Source organism: Pyrus communis, chromosome 17, assembly GCF_963583255.1.
Source record: "Pyrus communis chromosome 17, drPyrComm1.1, whole genome shotgun sequence".
Taxonomy (NCBI): Eukaryota; Viridiplantae; Streptophyta; class Magnoliopsida; order Rosales; family Rosaceae; genus Pyrus; species Pyrus communis.
Window position 1 is genome coordinate 14397176 of NC_084819.1, and position 6000 is coordinate 14403175.

The window sequence follows — 6000 nt, forward strand, 5'->3', positions numbered from 1 at the left end:
AGTAAAAATCAAATAAAGGTTCTGTACTTCAGGACGTGATTGTTATTCCAGTTTAGATCCTTTATTAGGGAAGGAAAAAAAAGTAATAAACTGCATTACTAAACTATATAAGGTACCTACCAAAGAGGAAGAAGGACGAGAGAGGGAAAATTTTAGATAGGTTATGTTATATGATTTTTGGACTAGGAGAAAAGAGAGTAATGAATTGGATATAAACATACCTACCCAAAAGAAAGAATGAGAAAAGAAAATGCTTTAGAGTTGTGCTAGAAATTATTGCCCACACGTTGTTGCGGGATTAAAAATTGTAAAAAATATTATATTTGAAAGATATAAAAGATTGTGTCATAGAAGATTAATACAATTCATTGCTATATTTAATTGAGACTCCACATAAAAATAGTAGAAGTTTTGGCTATCTCTATACATAAAATATTAGATTTAACACACTCCACTTAGGTAGTTTTTGTGATTTTCGATCGACAACAGTACTTATATACTTGTATACAAAAGATTATGAAACTTCGGGCTATTTACATGCAAAAAATGTTAAATATTGTGTTATTTACATTGATAAAATATGATAAAAATTGTTCAATGGAACACCAAAAGTTCCCTCCAGTACTCTTGATTGTCAAGAAAGTAGTTTAAACCAATCCAAAGACCAAAACTCTTTCAAAGTTCCATGTGGATTCAGTTTCTCTAAATAACCAACGTCTCCATTCCAAACTATCCAACAACTATTTGACAACAATACAACCAACCGCCAACAAACATTTTAAACCCATCCAAAGACCAAAACCGTTTCAAATTTCCATGTGTATTGATGATTTTCAACTAAATTATTCGGAGATGGAGACACACAGTGCTAGCATAGGAACCAAAGAAGATCTGCAAAAGCAAGTTAAGAGATCATCGTATTACAGAAGCAAATTACATAATAAAATTAAGAGAGCATCATATTACAAAAGCATAATAATGTTCATTTCCAAATGTATTACAAAAACCTATGGTTTCATTCCACTTCACATAATTCACAGGGTTTTTTTTTTAGTTCAAAGAATTTGATCTGATTATTAATATTCACACGGAAAAGATAAGACTCAAATGAACTGGGCATTTGAAGTCAATTTCTTATTTCTTATAACCACATCAGTATCATATATATACAAACGTAGCAAAAGAGAATAGCAAGTGCAAGCACAAATCTTGTGATGGTATACAAAAAATGACTAAACCCGAAATTCCCAACACATACACCAATCTCATACAAAAGTCGATATCTTATCGAGAAGAAATTAGAATATCAAAACCCTAAACAAAACATGAGGCACAATTATCATAATTAGAAAAATATTTCAAATAAGCGCCAAACCAAAAATGCACATAAAGGTAAGTTATGAACTCAAATAAAACCCACTCTGATGCTCATTTCTAATTATGAATGCTATCGGGACTCCAATCTTCTCATCCTAGTCGAAAATAACGTCAAATGCAGACTCCTCTACTGTTTAGAGGGTGATTGTGGTAACCCAAATTTCCAACTTTTTCTTGCAACCACGTTTCTAAAAAAACAGATTGAATTCAAAAGGTAAATGGACCAAGGCATAAAAAGACATAAGAAAAAGTATAGAAAGTATAAACCACATATATCACGTATTATACTACTTTGTATTCCAAATACACATAAGAATATATCCATTCTAGTGAATGGTTTAGTTCCAATAAATCCCACCTTTATTTTTTTCTCAAACCCTTCAACTTATCTTTGACTTTGTTTTTCAACGGCATCATATTTAAGAGTTAGCTTCCATCAAACCCTTCATCTAATCCCACCCTTACTTTCCTCTCTAACCCTTCATAATCCCACTTCTACTCTCTCAAAACCCTCAACTTACCCTGGACTTTGTGCAGCTTAGTTTCATTTAAAAGCTTATTTCTCAACAAAATCATCATTAGTTTCAGTCTTAAATAATCAACGCAAGAGAACTCAGGAAATCATTCTCCACTCTCTCGGTGACCAAACAGATGATAAGGAAGTGGAGAGAACGGGTTGTTAAGAAGAGGAGTACCTCAAATGTTCAGAAATTAAGAAATTAAGAAGCTCAGTTGCATACAGAACGACAACGTTTCGACCTGACATTTTAAACTCTTCATAGCATCAATTTCCATCTTAAATTGGAAAAAACCTCCAACGTTAGAAATGTGAGTACAAACGAATGCTTAGTAAAAGGATTAGCCAATACTAATTAAGAATTGTTAATCAAACTGTAAAAGCAACATACATATTTTTCCAACTTCAAACACAGAACCAACAGAGAGAATCCAATTGAAAACTGAACAGCCCAAACAGACCATGAAGATTATACAATCAGAAGAAGAGATATTTGGAGAAGAAGAGTTCATTACATAGTCGAAGGCAGCCGAGCAGCAGCAGAAACTGAAAAAAGCAAACAACTTTGGCCTCAAATTTTATCTATATAGAATAATTGAAAAAAATAATAACATTAACAGGTAGGAGTGATAATGTTATTAATATGTGGGTTGTGTGTTGGTTTGTGTCTTTGAAACACCAAGAGGTCAAAAAATCGAAACAAAGTGGAATATAAATCTTAAATTTTTTTAGCCAAAAACATCCTCCCTAGATAAAACTGAACGAAAAATTCATAAATATAAAATTACAAAAATTAAATCATTGGAAAAACGAAACATACATGATAACGAATAGGGCAATTGCAGGGCTCCTAAGCTTGTTCGGATCCTTCGCAACCCCCTTGCTCGCATCTCTGCGTTTACTCTTTAACCTATGAAAATCAGAAACCAACAGACACACAAATAAAGATGAGATATGTGCATAATATCAAACAGAGCTTGGTGGTGATTTTTCAAAAGTCAAGTTCGGAGTACAACTTTATATTTGTTTTAACCTACACTGATGACAAGTATAATCAAGACAAAGAAACTCATGAACCAGGCTGTCAAAATCATTGATGGAGAAATGATAAATAACGGATTCTCAAAGATACAGAAACCTATTCTTGGAAATGCAACCAACAGGTCTACAGAAAATTAAACACAAATTCAAAATCGACGGTTCATATCGAGATCTCTGATCAAATCGCTAAAAGTGAAGAAAATTCATAACAAAACGGAAAAAAAAAAAAAAAAAAAAAAAAAAAAAAAAAAAAAACATAATCTCACTTCACATCAGTTTTTCTGTGGGCAGCAACTCTTGATTTCCCCACGTTCAACTAAACCTCCACTGAAAAAGAAAAGATAGAGAGAAACATTGCTAGCAGATGGAGCGGAGGAGATGCTGTCCAAGGGTTGAGGAATAAGGATGGAGGAGTCTGGAAAAGGAGACAACAATGATTCGAGTTTGCTGAGACAGAAAACTAAAGCGAAGCAAAAGCAGAGAAAGAGGAGATAGGTAAAGGGACACACGTCCCACTCAACACGCGTCACTACGCTAAGCCGCCAGGTGACAGAATCAAACTGTAGAAATAATTCTCTCGAACAACCCAAATTTTCAGCCTCCTTCAATTTCAGGCAGAAATGAAATAAAAGAACCAAAACACGGGTAAAAACGAAATGACACTGTAGAATGAACAGTGATCTGAATCTGCAAGGATTCAAAGGGAATTAACTTGAAAGTTTGAGCTAGTATATACTCGCAAGAGAAGCCCGTGCGATGCTGCAGGATTGAAAGTTGTACAAAAATCTTGTACGTAGTATTATTTGCACATAAAAGATAATACTTAATGTGTATCCATATTATTTACATATAAAAGATTTAGTAAATAATCTTATTTACATATAAAATATAATACTCAATGTACATGTACACAATAGTTACATAAATATTTACTATATTGTCCATTGGTCTTACTTTGATAGTATTAGTGTGTGTGTGTGTTTTCTGTATATTTCAATGGAGGTTTTCTGCAACTTTCGAAAATGGTAGAGAATGTAGAGAATTTCAGAGAGAAGATGATGTAATTAATTTTTTGATTTTTTCACACACCAAGCATGTGTGTGTTTGTTACCATTATACATGGAAAAGAAGGGAGATCCTTCACTCAGCAAACCAAGATACAATCTCAACCCTTAATTACTATCACCCTATGAGATGATGCCACTTGTCTTAATCTATCACTTAAGTTAGATACAAGATTGAGCTGCCATATGGACTATGATCCAATAGCTCAGATTCAAACTGGAAACAAAAACATTTAAGCTGATTCTTTGCCGCCAACCTTCAGCTGAAGGGTTACATACCAACACTCCCTTCTAACCCTTTAGCTGATTTAACTCTGAGTAGCTCCCTCAGATATGCAAATCGATCTTTAGGCAAAGCTTTAGTGAGTATGTTTGCAATTTGCCCTTTAGTCTTGTAGTACACCAGTTCAATCCCTTTAGCTTGAATTGCTTCTCGGATGAAATGAATTTTTTTGCTGATTTGTCTTGTCTTTTGATGAAGGACATGGTTCTTTGCCATAGCAATGGCTGATGTGTTGTCACACATGATTTGAGTTCCTTCCACTTGTTCTTCTCCAAAATCCTCAAGTACAAACCTTAGCCATTTTGCTTGAGAAGTAGCTTTTGCAGCACTAACATATTATGCTATGGCTGTGGACAATGCCACTGTGCTTTGTTTGATCGATGCCCATGAGAATACACCGGATCCTAGTGTAAATGCAAACCCTGAAGTGCTCCTCATATCATCCTCACTTCCTGCCTAGTCAGTATCACAGTAACCAATTAGAGTAGTTGTCTTCCTTTTTTCAGAAACAATTCCAAAATCAATTGTTCCCTGAATGTATCTTAGCATCCTCTTTGTTGTCCTCATGTGTTTCTTAGTAGGATTATGCATGAACCTTGCCAATAGATTTGCTGCAAACATCACATTAGGTCTAGTTGCAATCAAATAGAGCAAGCTTCCCACAATCTGCCTATGTTCTTCTTCATTTGCAACTTCACTTCCATCAATCTTGCTCAATCTCTCATTCATTGCAGTGGAGTAGCTACTACTTTGCAGTCTTTTAATCCCAACTTCTCAATCAACTTCTGTGCATACTTCTTTTGGTGTATGAAAATACTCTTCTCAATTTGTAATACTCCCATTACAAGCAAAAGGTGTAATAATCCCAAATCTATCATCTCATAGTACTTCATGATGTCATCTCTAAACTCTTCAAGCATTTGTGGATTGCTACCAGTGTATACAATAATGATACATGAATCCTCCCTTGTTTTCACATATAAAGTTGTTTCACTTGAGCTCTTCTTGAAACCAGCACTGTTGAAATAGGCATCAATTGTTGGAAGTATGCCCACAAAGCCACTCATTTGATGTAATAGCTTTTTGGAATACTTATTGTGTTAAACTTTTATATGTTTAATAGAGGGCAAAAGCTTATTGTTAATCACTATTTATAGTATCTTGTGTTTAAGCAATAAGGGAATCCAAGGAATGTATTTGATCTAAGAGACAAGTGATTTAAGTTAGTTAAATTAACGAGACCTTTCTCTTATGTTCATTCCTAAAACGTTCCTAGCCATAGGATTGCCAATTGGGCATTGACAATCCGCTAAGGTTAGTATGTGTTATGTCGACTCAAGCGTGAGTATGAACTAGTCTCAAGTCATTTGGTGTTGGACACTAAGGCAAACACATAGGTGCTCAAAAGAGTAATCGAGTACACTGAACAACGATCAAACGAGAGTTCGAACATACATGTCATGTGAGAACTCAATAGTTGCAATATGCAAAGTAGTCCTTTGACCTGAGGCATCATTGATGTCTAATGGTTAGGTCCTTGATCTTTGATTATGTCAACGGCATTCCATTGGAGTGTCCACGGCATTGTTGGGGTCAAGCTATCTAGTCATGTAGGCATATGAATGCACAACAAGGGATCTCTAACCTTCCATGGTGGAAGGAGAATACTCTAAGATATGATTCGAGAGTCTTTGGCCAAAGCATATGAATATGACTAA

At 34.7% G+C, this 6000-nt stretch overlaps 1 long non-coding RNA gene across 2 annotated transcripts; it reads right to left on the bottom strand.

Moving 5' to 3' along the window:
• Nucleotides 1-538: 538 nt before the first annotated feature.
• LOC137722712 (uncharacterized) lies at nucleotides 539-3386 on the bottom strand. 2 transcript variants are annotated; one of them, XR_011066785.1, is made up of 4 exons: nucleotides 3202-3386; nucleotides 2715-2804; nucleotides 2410-2440; nucleotides 539-891 (listed from the first exon to the last, which is right to left on the bottom strand). It is a non-coding gene; the product is annotated as an uncharacterized lncRNA (long non-coding RNA). The 2 variants fall into 2 exon arrangements; XR_011066784.1 differs by lacking the exon at nucleotides 539-891 and adding an exon at nucleotides 1538-1565.
• Between the last annotated feature and the right edge of the window lie 2614 nt (nucleotides 3387-6000).